Source organism: Falco rusticolus, chromosome 4 (assembly GCF_015220075.1).
Source record: "Falco rusticolus isolate bFalRus1 chromosome 4, bFalRus1.pri, whole genome shotgun sequence".
NCBI classification, from domain to species: domain Eukaryota; kingdom Metazoa; phylum Chordata; class Aves; order Falconiformes; family Falconidae; genus Falco; species Falco rusticolus.
The window spans coordinates 71,316,615-71,334,083 of NC_051190.1; the positions used below are offsets into that span (position 1 = coordinate 71,316,615).

The 17,469-nt window shown below is 39.5% G+C and overlaps 1 long non-coding RNA gene across 1 annotated transcript in view; it reads left to right on the top strand.

The window, feature by feature from the left end:
- The first annotated feature begins 14,260 nt into the window (after positions 1-14,260).
- The window catches only part of LOC119147032, a 49,619-nt gene continuing 46,410 nt past the window's right edge, over positions 14,261-17,469 (top strand). The window contains exon 1 of the long non-coding RNA XR_005103933.1: positions 14,261-14,357. This is a non-coding gene — a long non-coding RNA (uncharacterized LOC119147032). The remainder of the gene's footprint in view (positions 14,358-17,469) is intronic.

The window sequence follows — 17,469 nt, forward strand, 5'->3', positions numbered from 1 at the left end:
TGGCATTCAAGTTACTGTCTCTGTGGGATTAGTTTTAAACTCCATTGATGCAGCTGAGCTGGGCATGTTAATTCAGCACAGTAGAGCTGGCTTGAGTCCTGAAAGCAGTACAACAGTGTTGGCTATAAATAATACAGCAGGGAATATGCAGGGAATGCTGTTTTCAATACTCATGTTAATCTATTACAAGTTTGCTTTGGTATCTCTCCCTGACACAGCGTTATGCTGCTTAGACTTACCCATCATTTGCAAGCAAACGAAGCTCGCTGGTTTTCCCGTGCTTAGGCAATATGTAGCTCTGGAGTCACAGCTGTACTCTGGGAAGAGGGAAGAACAGATGGGCTGGAAATGAGCACACCATGTTCAAAATGTCAATTAAAGGAAAATTTTATGCCTCTTGTTGAGAGATAAAAATCTAAAGGAGAAAAGTCCTCAGTTTGTTTTGGTTCAGATGATGATATAAATATGAAGACTGGGGCATGGTTTCACTGAAAGACCATGGAAGGAGAATGCTGGGAATGGACATCAAAGAGGCACAGAGAACTCTGAAATACTACAAAACCTTTTTATTCTGATAGTATTGGAGAAAGAATGGCCAGTATTTAGGTTACAGGCACACTGTGTTCATTCAGACATCTGCCCGTGGACTGGAGGAGCCTTGGCTGTGCTTGGAGACATGAACCCTGCAGGCAACAGGCTTCTGACTCCAATGGCAGGTGAGACGTAAATGACAACACAGGGCTAGCAGACACCTACACTGTGCCCCCTATAGCTGCCACAATAATGAAATCTTGCTGCTGTTCTTAGATTTCTGGAAAACTACAATCAAGAAGGTCACAGTGATGCCAACAAGGAACATTTCTATATATCTTTATTTTATTGTCTGGTTTTTATTATGTTGTGTCTGATTTGTGGAACTCAAAGTGAGGTGAGTCACAGGTAAGTACATACCTACCTGTGTGCCCACATATACTCAAGTTGTTCCTTACAGTTGGTCAAAAAATCCTCTGATTTCTATAAAATGTGTTATGATAAAATGTAACAATTTTTTTAAAAAGACAATGTCTTTGCCTAATTTTGTGTGCAGTGCAAGAAGAGGTAAAGGTGACAACACTAATATATGAGGAAGGATGAAGCTTGAAAGAATAAGACTGTAATATGAATTGGTTTGATCAGATATGTATTTCACTAGAATTTTCAAATTAATTTTTTCCCTTCACAGCCATGTGTTAAAAATCACTTATTTCTTCTCAGAAGCCTCTTTGCAGTTAATAACATCTTGTGGGAACTGGTGTACTGTCAGGGAAATTTGACACTTGAAGAAAAGGGAGGGCAGAAGTAGACAGGTCGGCAGGTTTCCAGGCTGCCTACAAGCTTTGCTTGGGAGCAGGGGGATTGCTCCACGGCTTCATCTTGGAGGAAATCACAAGGTTGTGTCCTAAGTCTATAGGGTCACTAACTCTGTGTATGCCTCTTGATCCACCTGCCTAAGCTTTTCCTTTTTCATATGAATGTTTTTGAAAGTGTTTCTGATCTGTATTCACATATGGATGCCAGATGATGATGTGTTGAGTCTTCAAGCTGAACTGAGCATAAAAACACAGTCAAACGAAGCAGGGAAATATTGCCATGTCAAAGCAACAGGTAACATTCCAGATGCAAAATTTACCCTGCAAGTTGCTGGAAAAGAGCTGTTTCTTGAGTCTGGCAGCTGTACGATTAGCATTTAACCGAAACAGCAAAATTTTTCATTGACAAAGAGTACATAAGAAAGTAATAGGGTAGATCTTTAAAAGGACCTAAAATCTATCTAGCAGTGGAAATCAGTTATGCAACGGTTTTTCACTAAAAACAACTTGTGATTATCATCTGATAAGTCTATTTAGGAAAAAAAAAGTGCTTGAATATGTAATTCACATTGCTTCTGAAGACACCTGAGACTTAAAGATTAGGAGTATGTTATGCATACCTTCTGATGATAATATAATACACATGATGTGCCCCATTTGACTCTGTTGTATCTGGCCATGCTTGAAGAGCTATTTCTAAAGTGCATGTTATCACTTCCAGTACACGGCATTGCTCTAAGCATTGGTGTGTGATGGCTGAGATGATGGTGCTTTACAAATGGGATTTCCATTATTACAGGTGCCAAGTAAGACTTATCTGAAAAGTCTCTGCTTCCTGAATCTGCAAGGTTTTCTTTAATAATAGATACGTAGTTTTTGGTTCCTTAGCAGAGAGAGAAATGAGAGTACAAGGAGCCTCTCTATTTTCAAAGAAAAAGTTTGACATTTTCTTTATCTTTCACGTTTCATTCTGGGAACTCTGACACAGCAACAGACAGCTTGACTATCTTAACAACTTAAGTACTACAGACAGCAGGCACTTTTTTCCCTAATGAAGGACCAAACTTCTGTTTTAATTATTAATGAAATTACAGGATTTCGGCAAAATGTATGGAGTTGGCCTGCTCTTCATATCTTGGCTCTGCAACTGTAATCCTCTTGCTTTCAATGACTCTCTGTTCCAAATTCAAAACAGAACACTTCAGGACATGGAAAAAGTCAAGCAGGCCTAATTTTCATATGTTCTTCCACTCATGACTCAGTACATTTTTTTTGTACCATGAAGTCTGCATTGGACTTTATTCTTTCTTTGGGCCTGCATTCTTTTCTGTGAGATATTTTGCTTGGTAAATGTACATTTACTAGAGCTAGAATGTATTTAATGACTGCAATGTTGTAATTGAATGACACTTTTTACTACATAACTTTTTCAGCCTTATACAGCAACCATCTGAAAGTTCAACAAAGTTACGTCTTTTCCCAAGGACACAGTATCCAATTTACTAGTTACCTGTAACTATTACATAAGGAAATGAACTAATGAGATAGATAGTGCTCATCATTTGATTTCATACTTGTTCTACAAGCTTTAAGCACAGGAAACCTATGCCAGATTTATTTCTGCTCACTCAGATCTTCACTGTACAGGATAAAGATGAATGTCTACAAAGAAATGTTTGAATTCTTTCTTTTAATTTCTGCAAGAAAGGATACTGGGAAGGTTTGTAGCACTCCATGTACTTCATTGCTGTCTATACCCGAGGGTGACTTCTGATCAAAGATGTATTTTAGAAAGAAGGCTAGTGAAGATACTTTAAATAAATGCAAAATTCCTTGCCCCAGGGCTGGGGAGGAGCAGGAGTTCTATAAAGAGGAAGCTGGGAAGTGTTATTAGTAGAAGCCGATAAAAATTTTTCCAAAAAGGCCTGTTACCTCAATGGAAAAGGGCTTTAAGTAATCCAATCCAGAGTTTAATAATGCTTTGGGAAATGCATCCATCTTTAGACAGTGCTGTGACAAGCATCACCAGCTGGCGTGATTATAGATGAAGTTTTCTCTGTTCTGCTTTTTAGCACACTGCCAAATTTTCTGGTGTTTGCAAAGTCTCTACTGTGTTGCCTCTTATCAGAGTGCCAGTGTCTGGCAACTGGAAGCTGGTCCTGAGCTAAGCTTCCTAGGAACAGGAATTAACCTGCATGCTGTTTGGTTGTCTGATTTCATAATTCATATGTGCATATAATGCTGATATAATAATTTCCAAATTCATGTCATTAATACCCTCCTTCGTTCATGAGAAGTCAATCCATTGCCACTTGGCAGGAGGTGGCCTGGCTGGAGATAATAAAAACACATACTGTGACATACTTTGGCATACATCAGCATCTTTCTTTTAATAACATAACCAAAGCTTCTACTTGATAATAATTGTTCATAATTTATTTCCTTGTAGTTTGAATGGTATAGATACATATCTTAAACTCTCTATTTATTGTCAGAAATTGCATGTGAATTGACTTAATTTACGTATTTTTCAGTAGTTCTGATCCATGAGTGGTGTCATTCAGCACTTAAGACAGCTGTAAAATGTAAGATATCTTGGAAGAATGTATATCAAGCACATCTAGAGAGTCGTGTTCTGCTTGAAAAAGCAAAACGTTACAACCACACTTTCTTCAAATACTGTTTTCATTGAAACTTTATGTGAAGGTGGCCTTTGCCATTGACATTTGATTATTCAAACGATTATTGAAGCGTAGTGTTTTAAAAGTTGTGGGTAAATCCAGAGCCCTGAGTTTTGCTCCGGTTTACTTCATATATAACCCAGTTTTCTTCACTTAAAAAGAACTCAGGAATCACCTATTGATCTCCTTGGAGTGCATTAAGCATTGCCAGATAGAATAATGCTTTGAAGTGAACCTGGAAGCAAGTTTCTTGGTCATCTGTGCAAACATGACATCACTCTTGGGGTCTATTCCAGAGTCAACCAACCAGCCAGCTTCCTCCAGAGCAAAGCTCAGGGCAGCTGCAAGGAACCCCTTCCTCTAGGCAGGTTGAGTGACACTGTGCCAAGCTGGGTTCACAGATACTCTGCACAGCTGCCCAGTGCTAGCACAAATAACTTGCTACCTTTGCAAATGTGTTTTCGTGCTACACAATGTGCCAGGACCCCAAAAGATCTTTACTATATTTTACTATAGAACCATCATTCCTCCCTTGAAACATCAACCAGTAAATGCTAGCGACTGCATCTTGCCACTAAGGGGATCTTCCTGCTGGTTTTTAGATCAGAACATTAGTCTCCATATACACAGAAATGCCCCAAAGATAGCAATGTTTTGCCTGTCTGGACCAGATGCAATCCTGAATCCAGCTGATAGAGAGCTGATTGTGAATGCCCACCCACCTGCCTTACAGTCTTTATAGAGACTATGTCTCTCTGGGATAAGACAAAAGAAAATGTGAGCTTTTCTTTTTTTTCCTTTCTTCCCTCTGCCACCCCCAGTTTTTCAGCCAATCTTTATGACAGGGTGGATATAAACCAGAATGGTTTTCTTTGAATTCTATGTTGGCGGTGCTAGACCTAAAGCACTACAAATTTAATCTTGCTTGTAAACCTTCTTAAAATGAAGTTTCTTATAACATGTTGGAATGTTCCAGTTGTTTCAGTGTTTTCATACATGTATCTAATGAAAACGTTTGAGTTATAGAGGACTGCAGAGACATCCAGAGGCTCCAATTTAGAAAAGCAGTCAAAAGAAGAAGAGTTTTGGTTCCACTGAGGCTAGGGAACATTAAGAATGTCCTTAAATAAACCCTAGCTTTTAAAATAAAGAATACTTCAAATTACAGATGAGAGCTGTTAAATTGTTTTGATATATCTTCTGTCTCAGGAGATTATCCCAAAGAACTATTCAATGTTTTCCAGAAAAAAACATTCTCAAATTGAGCAATGTTTTAATGTATTATATGTGCAAGGTTTTAAGGTGATAGTATATTTTTGTAGAAGAATTAGCATAGTTAAGAGCTTGATAGCCCCAAAACATAGCTGGTTTTTCTGTCTTTATCAGTGGGGCTAATAAAAGACACCATGTTACAGCAGAAAAATATACGGAGAGAGACCTTAGCATTTACAGGAGCAGGAAAATCCACATATTGAGATAACATAAAGATCATCTGAATGTCCCTTAGGCCTCTTCAATCCCTTGATAAGAAAAGGTGGAGCACCACAGCATGGTTATACAAAAGACTGGAGAAAAAATTAATGATATATCATCTAACTGTATGAAAACGCATTTGTTAGATAAGCATCTCTAGTTTTGTGACCATCAGAGCTTGTTTTCCCCGGACCTCTCACGCCCTCAATCCTGGGCAGGCTCTTACACAGAGGCAGACTCTCTGTGGGCTGTATTTTAAGCATGACAGTGAATGGTGCCTTTGCGTTGCCAAGGAGAGATATTTAAGACCATAAATGACCTAAGCTGTCTCCTAGATAAAGTAATCTTTAAACTATATGAGCATACATTTTCATTGGTGGGAAGAGGTTGTGAAGCAGCTATAGGCAATGGTAGAATAATATACTGTAGAAAACTGATACTGTGTTTATGCTGTTATCAGAAGACTGTTAAATGAAAGGTCAGAGAATATGTACAAATTCTGTTGGCCTTGCTCCTCTCAGGATTGTGATATATATGATGGAAAAAGAAATATGAACTAAATGGAAAAATATTTCCCCAAGAATTTATGCTGTCAGAATGCCTTGTCCATTGTGTATTATTGTTTATTTACTGTTACAGTTCCTAAATATGAGATATTGTGCTGCCTCCTTTTATGGAGATATTGTATCCAGACAATATATAAATTGGGAAGATTATAAATGTAGTTAGGAGTAAAAGGCTAAATAAGAGTTCTGTTATTTTTCCTCTGCCTTTAGATAGTAGCTGTATAAGGAAATGCAGCTTACATGAAAAAAAGTGCAAAGTGTTTAGGAGGCAGGTTAATGACTGCTTAACAAGCCATTAAAAAAAAGTAGCAAGGTGTCTATGAACAAAGTGGTAACTAGAGTGCTTGATTTTCCAGATTTACAAAAGACAATAACTTTTTAAAAATGCACCTTTTACTGCTTTAAAGTTAAGGTGTTAGAAAACAAATCCTGTCTGTTGGAACAATACAGAACAAACCTCTGTGTTTTCAGCTAGGGGAACTGATTGGAATAATGTTAACCTTCATGCCACTTCATCTTTAGAAGGAAGGAAAACAAACATTTTATATAGTGGCTTATGCTGAATTTTACTAGAAAGAGGAGGTATGAGTCCTGGAAATGCTGAATCCAGTGGCAGACTCTGAAAGAAAGTATTCTGCCACCGACTCCTCCACTTTTTTCTGCCTTGCTCTTCCAAATGATCTCATTACCTGTTTTTCCTCTCTGCTTTCTTATCATCATGGTTTTAATGATTTTTTTCACCTTTCTTTCTCTTCCTTCTACTAGAAAACTCTTTTTGGTCTCCTGTTCTTTCCCTACAGTCTTTTAAGTCTCATCTTGATCTTTTTCCTTCCTATTTTTTTGTACTGGAGCTAGAACTACAGTGCTTGGGAGGGTAACAGGAGGGATTAGGGAAGCGTGGATAGGGGAAAGAGGCAGGGAAGGCATTAAGATTTCTAGAAGCTGAGGGAAGGAGGTATGGCAGGGCTGCAGAGTAAGGGTAAAAATCCTGGAAGTAACTCTTGCTCCCAGCAGAGTAGAGGGATGGAAGGCAGAAGGATTAAAAAGCAGCATCTGTAGAAAACTGTGCAAAGGGAATCTGCAGTTCGAGTGAATAGTGTTTGCTGCTGTAACAGGTGAGATCTCTCTTCTGCATAGGCGAAGTAAGCAGCCTGCAGCTTTAGCAGCCAGCCTGGGACCCCAGGCAGGTTTTCCTTTGTGTAAAGCTGTTTGTGCCACTCCTGGTCACATCTTCTTTCCCAGGATTTTCTGCTTCTCACCTTTCTCCAGGGCAGGTGTTTTCATTTTTACCAGTGTATGGGTGCTGGCTGAAGAATCACTCAGCTCCCACAGCTGGCAGTACCCGTGCCATTCCCACTGCTTGACACCTACCTGAGTTTGAGGAACTGAAGGGTGGGGTTTTTTTGAATTGAAAGGAAGAGCTAGAGATGCTCCATCAATTTGTGAATATTTAGTGATATTTTGATCTCCAGACAATTTAGTGGGCAGCCAATATCTACTTTTTGATTTACCATACTTTTATTTTTAGTGAGGTTTGGTTACGAGTGGTAAATCATGTCTCTGAAATGAGGATAACCATATTTCTTGTTCTAAAATCTCTGATCAAGTGTATTTGTATGGTTCTACAAACTCCTCCAAATATACTCAAACATCAGTGTTTTCCAATCTATAATAATTTCTTTTCCAGTCCCATAGCAAATAATGTAGCATTGTCAGTTTCATATCAGCTTTTTACTTATGTGAAAATGGAATCTACAGCCTATTTCTTTGTTCTTGATCATTCATGAACCACATTTACGACTTCAGTTTTTCTAGAATTCCTGAAATATTTTATTTTTTTTCCTTTCCTAAAAATTTTATGTTGTCTAGACTTTTGTTCATGTGTAGCATTTAAAAATAGAGGCCTTGCTCAATGTATGTAGTAGACATACAGACCCATATATAGTAAAATGATAACATTATAAAAGCTCATTTTGTATATGCTAGAAAGGTATTTGCCTTTCTTTGAAGCAGAACTGTGATTTACAATATACTTCTAACACTTTCCTAAAGCAGTTTTAAACTTTTTACTCTGTATTTTGCATTTATGCATTCAATCTTTTCCCTTCTTATGTGATGTACCTTATATATAACACATCGTATATCTACTTCTTTCTTTCAGATGATTTCTCAAAGTTGTTAAGATCATTTTAAATTTTAAGTCTCATCCAGATAGCTTTCTATTTGGTGTCATGTGCCAATATATTCTCTGTATAATTTTTCACCTTAATGAAAATATGAAAGAATTTAAGACTCAGGACATACCTCTGTAAGAACCTATTTGATATCTTTTTGGTAGGAAACTGAACTATTGTTTATTCAACCTTCTGTACAGCAGTTTTATCTAGAATATATTTCTCTAGTTCGATTATGAGGATGTCATGTCAGTCTGTGTCAAAAGCCATGATAAAGACAAGATATGTCACATTTCATGCTTCCCACTCATCCACTTAGCCAATTATTTTGTCAAAGAAGGAAATTGTATTGCATGAGCACAATTTGTTTTTGACAAATACATGTTAAATTGTTCTTATTACCTTCTTGATGTTAATGAACTGATTCATTATTTGATAATTTATTCCACTATCCTTTGGGATACTGAAGTTAGGTTGAACAGTCACAAATACCTTAGATACACCATTTTCCTCTTTGAGAAGAATTTTCTCTTTGCCCTTTTCCAGTACTTTGGGATCTCACTGTCTCCTAAGCATCTTCAGAAACCAGTGCTAGTAATTCAGAGATGCTCTGGCTACTTCTGTGAGTACGCAGGGGGACACTTTGCCAGGCCCTGCTGATTTCAGTATCTCTAACACCTAAAGAGCCTTCTATATTTCTAGCTTATCTCCTTTCCTCTTGTCACTAATTACACAATAATTTTGGTATGATTTACTAAGTGCTTGCACCAGTAAGTACTTTGCTTTGAAACAGCTGCCATGCATTGAGCAACTCCCCATAAAGCCTAAGTGCTCACCAGGGATCCACCTCAACGGCCATGATGGGAAGCTCTAGGTTAGATCCGTGTCCTACTCTACTGCCCTATGAAGAGAAGTGCTAAGCTTTCCTCTGACGTCTGCAGGTATCTGAGGCTTCAGAAGCACCGAGGTCTGCACAAGGTTCAAATCCAATCTGTCTTATCTCTCAGAAGAGTGACAGAGGATTCAGTTTTCCTTTAAGGCAAAATTAATCCAATAGCTGGCACCCAGAGGTGAAATCCCAGTGCCCATGCTCTCCTTGGCCCTGCAGCCCCTATCAGTCCCTCCTGAGAGCCAGTGCCATGTCAGGGCCACAGTGGGAGTGAACAGGAGGGAGGCAAAAAGGGAGGGCCAGGACCAGAAGGAGCGAGCCTTGTGGTGCTCTGCTGGTGTGTAGGAAGAGAAAAGGTTAAGCTATGGTTGCTGCTCCAATGATTATTCCTGCTTCTTTTGAACACAGAACTGTTAAAGTTTAGGAAAGTTCCTTGTGGTAGAAAACATTGACAAATTTTATGAAAAACTCATTTTGCAAAGAAGATGTGTTACATTGTTAAATAATGTTTTAAATAAAATAATGTGGTTATCCAGTATCAAGTACTCATTGTGTCATATTTGTCATGCCTTCTGGCATAACAAATTTGGCATTTACTGCAAGACACAGTGGCTGCTGTCACAGGAGGTAATGAAATTGATTTAAAAGAGGGACAGCATATGGAAAAAATACCACTTTGGTAAAGGACATAATGCTACAGTAATTAATAAAAGAAGAAAATAATCTTCTCATAGAGAGAAATTTAATACATTCAAAGTACACCCCTGGAGCCCAGTTGCTTCCAAGCCTATGTGAATCCTCCTAGGTGCAGTAAACTTCCAGTGCAGTTTACTTTATCATGACTATGCCAAGCAGGAGCACAATGCAGATATAGCACAGAATATATAATAAGCTAGAACATTCCCCTCCCTCTGGAATCTGACGTTTTGACTTGATGAACTTTTGTACAAAAGTCTTTCTTCCTTGAAAAAGAAAGCAGGATATATACTTGAGCTGGACTGACAGATTTCTTCCTTGCTGCTGCATCACAGTGAAACAGAACTTTGTATTTCAAGATTAGACTGAATCTAATGGGACATGTTGACTTCTTTGAATTCAGGCTTGCCTAAAAGTAGAGCTGAAATGGGGACATCACTGAAACATTACTGCTTTGTGGTCAGGGAAGAGGAAAAAAGCTGGTGTGTGTTGATGCAATAAAAAAAATAATGGCTAAAACTTCATCTCTAGAAGGCCAGGTGGGTGTTGCACGTTCACTTAGATGGTATGCTGGTTTGACCCTGGCTGAATGCCAAGTGCCCACCAGAACTGCTCTCTCTCTCTCCCCTCCTCAACCAGTCATGAGAGAGAAAATATGATGAAATGCTCATGGGTTGAGATAAGGATGGGGAGATCACTCAGCAATTACTGTCATGGGCAAACCAAGTTTGACTTAGGGAAAATTAGTTTAATTTATTACCATTCAAATGAGAAAAAAAGACCTTCCCCACCACCCATACCTTCTTTCCTCAATTCCCAATTTCTCTTTCACCTTTCCCCTGAGCAGTGCAGTGGGACAGGGAATGGGGGTTATAGCAGTTCCTCACATGCTGCCTCTTCTGCTCCTTCCCCCTTGGGGAGGACTCCGCATGCTCTTCCCCTGCTCCAGCATGGGGTTCCTCCATGGGTTACAGCCCTCCATGAACTTCTCCAGCGTAAGTCCTTCCCACAGGCTGCAGTTCTTCACACACTGCTCCAGTGTGGTCCTTCCAGAGGGTGCAGTCCTTCAGGAACAGGCTGCTCCAGCATGGGTCCCCTGTGGGGTCGCAAGTCCTGCCAGCAAACCTGCTCCAGCGTGGGCTTCCTACAGGTCACAGCCTCCTTTGGGCATCTACTTGCTCTGGTGTGGGGTCCTCTGTGGGCTGCAGGTGGAGATCTGCTCCACCGTGGGCCTCCATGGGCTGCAGGGGCACAGCCTGCCTCACCGTGGGCTTCACTGCCGGGGAATCTCTGCCTCAGCACCTGGAGCACCTCCTCCCCCTCTTTCTTTGCTGACCTTGGTGTCTGAGACTTTTTGCTCTCACATGGTCTCACTTCTCTCTCCTGCTGGTGCAGATTTTTTTTTTTCCACCCCTTCTTATATGCTATGCAGAAGCACTACGACCATGGCTGATGGGTTTGGCCTTGGCCAGCAGCAGGTCTGCTTGCAGCCAGCTGGCATTGGCTCTATCGGACATGAGGGAAGCTTCTGACATCTTAATGCAGAAGTCACCCCTGTAACCCCCCTGGCTACCAAACCTTGCCATGCAAACCTACTACAGATGGTTATTCTAAAAGTTAAGAGTGAATGAAAACACAAAGCAAAGCCTCCTGAAGAGAGGTGTGTGTTCCCTATTTTTCCAGAAGATAAGGAGAGGTTAATTCAGTTCCAGAAAAGAAGGAAGTTCATCTAGATCCTTGCAATTGCTTTTAAGGACTTTTACTTTCTAGAGAAAAGGAATGTGGGATAGGATAGAAGTGGATGTTTTACTTTGTAAAGATCTGAAGGGTGGGTTTGACATATTGCAAACAAACGAGAAGTACATCCCCTGGAGCAGTTTGCTGGCAGGCAAGAGAGATCTCTCAGGCAATAAATAGGGTTTGTTAAAGTGAGTGGCTTAAATAGCCTAATCTGTGCTGGTTTCCATGGACAAGCTGCTGACAGAGTCCTTCAGTAATCTTTAGATCATATTGTTTGTGCAAGGTCATGTCATGCACACAGCATCAGCTACAGGTGCACAGAACAAAATGCACCTACAAAGTAATGCAGACTGAGGAGCATAAAAAAGGTCAAATGCAAAAGCTATGCAAGTCATCTGTAGTTCCTCAGCTATACACCAGGGATCTCTCTTGTGATTGTTCATAGGGCAGGGAAATGGGAAGTGATTAAATAAGCAGGGAAAAAAACCCTTCTGAGAAGTTAACAACATGGTAAACTTTTTTAAAAGGAAGGTACTATCTATGGGATGTGACATTTTCCTGATATGGTCAGATTACCTGTGGGTTTTCTTCTAAAGAAAAACTTTAGAAATTAGGTCCACAGACCTGGGGACAATTTATCTCTTCCTGACATAAATCTCCTCTTAGTTTTCCAAGCACTCTATTTTTCAACAATTTCTCTGAAATACTGATAAGCTTTTTAAGAAGAGACTGGGAGAGTAAAGAATGAGAACCGTGTGAAAATATATTTTCTTTCTGCTTCTTAGAAAATAGCATAAAGAAAAGTAAGAGAGAATTCTTGTTTATTAGACTGTAATAATAACAGTCTAGTCTCTCAGTTTATTATTAATCATGTTCTAGCCAGCTTGATAAATAGACTTACAACATTTGCACTTTACGCATAGTTCTTAGCCAAATGAAAATTTAATTTATTCTTCTTTATAACACTCATATGAAAGACTATTTTTTGAGATTTGAAAACCTGCTAGAATTTTTAAGTGGTTTTATTTATAGAGTATTGTTTTGCTTGTTTCCTACTTTGTAATAACAAGAAGAATAGTGACTTCAAACTCCAAACAATATTTGTTTTAACCTAATTTTGTTTAGGTGCAAAGATGTCACAAAACTTCTTGCAATAACAAGCTCTCAGGAGCTCAAGAGAACCTGGTTGTTTCTAGCTGCCCAGTACCGCACCCTGCAAAGCAAAACCCACAGAGCCAGCCCTGCTCTGCAGTGCAGTCAGTCTAGCAAGGGTTAACCACTAACTGATACATCAGAGCACAGAGAAGGACCCAGTGTAATGGGAATGAAGGGATTTTCATACGTGTATGCTAAAACAGTCATATTGATTTGTACCAATCACATTTGATTGACACCTGAAAGCACAAACTGGCAACAGAGAAAGGAATCAAGTTTGTAAAGATTTGGTATTTACGTTTTCTTGCTTTTCAAGATAGAAATGTAACACAGAGCTGGACACAGACCAAAGAATGACTGACCTTTTTTGTATATATTCTGCTTAAATATCTGTTAGTGGTGTAAGACAAATCTGGGTGAACTCTCAACAGAATGAAGACATCGAATCACTATCAGGGAGCCTGAATAATAATGCCTTTTTCTCATTATTAAAAATTAATTATCCACACCCACCCTGCTAAGGAGTTACCCTGGCCATGTGGGAATACAGCTGATGGTATAGTGTGAGAAAGATCTTTGGCTTGATCCACAAACACTGCTGTTTTAGAAGATAATTTGGAGGGAACAGTAAATAATGCAAAAGTGTATTTCATAGAGGAACTCATTCCCATAACCACAGCTAACTTACAGGCTTGAAGACAATGGAAAATAACACATTATTAGGAAAGGGTGAAAAGAATGCATTTATTTTCTTTATTTTGGCAGAGAATTCAGGTTCATTTTTGCATCTGGATTTGTATGAGATGTTCCTGCCATTTGTTCAGCTCAGCAATAACTGCAAAGCATTCTGAATATTTGGCTGTGTACAGCAATATTTAGCGTTATAAATCATGGATCACATTAGCCAGGCTATAAACTCAGTAAGTAATGACAAATGGAAAGTCAGATTTGGCTTCCAGTTATGCTGGTGTAAATCTGTAGTAGACTTGAAATCTACAGGACAGTCAGCTTTAGAAGAAACTCTTTATTTTCAATATTCCCAGAAAACCTGAAAACCAAAGGGCCGCTTTCATAGTATTAAGAGCAACATACAATTTAAGACAGGATGCGTGCAGATGAAGTGGCAGGCAGTCATCTGTGGCTGCTTGGTTCCACCCCCCCCCAACCCCCGGCGGGGGGGGGGGGGGGGCGGAGCGGGGGGTTCTGTAAATACCGGGGGCCAGATTGAGAACCCTGGGGGGCTGTATCCGGCCCGTGGGCCGTAGTTTGAGGACCCCTGATTTAAAGGTAACAGTTTAAGAAATCCAGAGATTTTGTGAAAAAGAAACCTGTTTGCTAAATTTACACATTCCAGAAAATGTTGTCATAGTTAAATAAATGGTGCCAACTATTCTGATTAACAAATCTTAAATCTGAAGAGGCCATAGAAGGCAATAAACTGAAGCAGCATAGAAAAGACATTGTTGTGGACAAGTTCTGATATCAAGCTAAGATACTGCTCAGGGCTGACAGAAGGCTCTGGTTCATTTTTCAGCTGTGTTGCATCCTGTGAGCAGAAAAAAAAGTCTCCCTGACCTCATCTGTGAGGATGCTGTAGGTGATGCTCCAGACTCAATCTGAAGACTCGGTTTTGGGTAAGCATTTCTCCTTGCTTTCCTATAGTAATAGGTCTGGTGGTTGTTCTTTAGTTAATGGAGACCTGATTATTATGCTGCTAGTTGTCTGTTGTAGGTGGTGGGAAGTCTAAGGATAACAAAAATGAGATGGAGAAGAAGGTGGTGGTGGTCTTGTTCTATGTAAACAGGAAAGAAAACAAGGCCAAGACCTCCCTCATCCCTTGGTCCTGAGATGCCAGAATTGTGGCAGTTTTTTGCCGTTGTGCCCTGTGAGTGGGGCAGGAGGGCCAGAACTCTGTCCGGTGCTTCTCTAGCACGTGCCTAAGCTGACAGGACCTAGGTTTTAAGAATCACGTCTTAGGCTATACCTCCACTGACAGAGGTTTCCTTGTGATAGTCTGTACACACGGGTCTTGGAGGACTTTGTACATGGAAGCACATATGGAGTAAATTGGAGTGTCTCCTCATTTGAATGCACCAGAAACACAGCTGGCAAAACACCAGTGGAACAGGAAAAGAGTAGTAGCTGGACGCTGAATGTATCAGATGCTACCTTGATGTAAAACAAGTCTGTGAAGAGATATGTATGAGGAGTTTGTAGAGAACATAGAACACGGATGTCTAAACTCCCTTTTAATGTGGATTAGTGTCCCTGTTGCCTTATTCACAGGGGACTGACAGCATAAAACTACAGGTGCCTAGAACTTAGCTCTTTGCTAAGAGGTCGGTAAGGTCTGCTCTAATACCGAGCAGCTTTGAGTACAGAGGAAACATTGGACTATCCTGATTTAATACATCTTCCAAGCTCATGCATGTGCTTCCTTTGGTGTGTGAATATTAATAAAAGGCAGTGCCTCCATATTACTGTGTGCATCAGGTAGGGATGAAGCTGTCAAAACCCAGGTGTAAGCAGCAAAGCTGCTCTACTTCAGGGATACTTGGCACCAGAGCAGAGAAGTGGAGAGGTATTTGAGTTATGCCTGCTGCTAATCTGTATTAACAAAAAAGCACTGCAAGCTATTTCCATTATCCTTTGCTTGCTTTCTGCTAATCCTTTGCTAGTCAGAAAAAAAGCACCAATTTTGAAGGCTTAAATTTATTTGCATCTGTTCTGCAGGTTCACAAGTAGTGAGGAGCACATGCTTAGAATATTTTAAGTTCAGGTGTTGTGAACCTTCATCTAAGTGAAGACCACCCTATTGCTTGAATGAATTCCTATTAACTAGAGATCTGTTACCCCTGTTTCCTATCCTGCTACTAGATTATTTGGGAAAAGAATTTCTTAGATAGTCAGCCAGCCAGAATGTTTTATATTGGAATTGAGTAGCAATGCAATCTCTCACTTTTTGCCAAATCCCTTGTGTGCATTGGTAGCAATAACAAAAAAAACAAAAACCCAAAAAACCCCTAACATTTACATCCTCATAACACTTGCCCTCTACAGAACCCAAACTACCTATCACCTCCAGTTTGCTCAGCTGCAAATGGAAGATTAATGATTTGCTCAAGACAACATGAATAATCACATTGGGTTTTTTCCTGCATTTTCAGCATTACAATTAATCATCTGACATATTGCCTTTTTTAGATGATACCAGAAGTCTATTCAATTTGATTGATACAAAGTAATATTGGGCTAAAATTTTCAAGGTCAAAGCAAAAGCCACAAACTTTCAGACATATCTACATTGTGTGTCCTGACTGTAAATAACAGGAACATCCCACATGTTTTTGATAATGTGAGGGCAGAAAACTGAGCTGGCACACTCAAGAGAAAAATGGAAAGATTTTAAGAAGCTAAAAGAGTACATGAAATTTAGAAAACTTGTATCAGATCTCTGCATTTGAACAAAATGTTTTGATCCTGCAGAATTTGAAGTCTGCTGGCAGTACTCTCAGAGCTTCATAAAAACCCATATTGTCATAACAGAGAAATACCTGACCCAAATATCTGAATTTTATAGATGTTTATTAAATCAGACCCAGAGAAACATTCTTACTGAACCACATGGTTATTTGCAGCAGAAAAAGAAAATTAGTTGAAATACACAGGAAAAGAGAAAGCTGAGCCAGAAAGGGGAACAGAGGAATGTGATAGTAGAACAATAATGGGTGACTGTGACACAGGTGGGTTATGAGCTCAGATTTGACTGGTCTTATAAGGTACAAAAAAAGTGGTCTTTCCCCCAGCTTTCTCCTGTTCCAACTGATTCATCACACGATTTCTATTTTTTCTGGTCTCAGATAAGTTTCATCTAAAGACTGCTTCAAAACATTTGGAGGAATCCCCTCTAGTGAGGTCTTGAAACATGTATGTCTTATTTTCCTGGAAAAGGCTATTCTGCTCTGTTGGCAGGCCTGCCTTCTTTCCTCAGGCTCTATTTCACTGTTAGAAGAACTCGTTTTGCTAGAAATTACCAAATTTCTGCAATGGCTAGAATAGCCTGACCTGCTTTTAGCTGCCAAGAAAGCCTTTTTACTCCATGGGCTAATGCAGGTCCATTCCAAAGGGACAGGCAATATATTATGACATGTGTTGTGTATATTCTCTAGGATCATCGAACCCTCTTCTAGTGTAAGAGGTTTTCTATCGTTTTAGCTAAATGTGTCTTTCCTAGCTTCCTATATATGTATTTTGAATTGATGGTACTAGTTTGTAAAGTTTGTTAGCTGACAATTGGAGATTCTGTTCTTTTTCCTTGTGCTTTCCAATTAAGTAATCCTCTCAATCTTCTTTGAACTTCCTCTTCCATGATCTGCACTTCACTGTGACTGATCACACCACATCACTCCATTCACATTCTTTTTTCAATCTACTTTGCCAAAGGGTTATATGATGCCTCCCATTCCCATTGTTCTTTCCAGAAATCAGTCATGCCTAGTTCATTTGTCACTGTATTCTTCTCATCTTTCTGCCTGACAGTTTGAAAGATTTCCTCTGGACATTTCCACTTCACTGATAATAGTGGTTTTTTGTGTGTGTATTCCTTTAGTTCTCTTGTCTGTATTAGTAAGTTCTCCAACTCCACTTCAACTTCTGCAATGTTATGATATGAGATTAAGACTTTTTTTCCCCATGTGATTGCATTGCTATTGAGCTACTTTTCAATTTCCCCTAATTCACATCTCC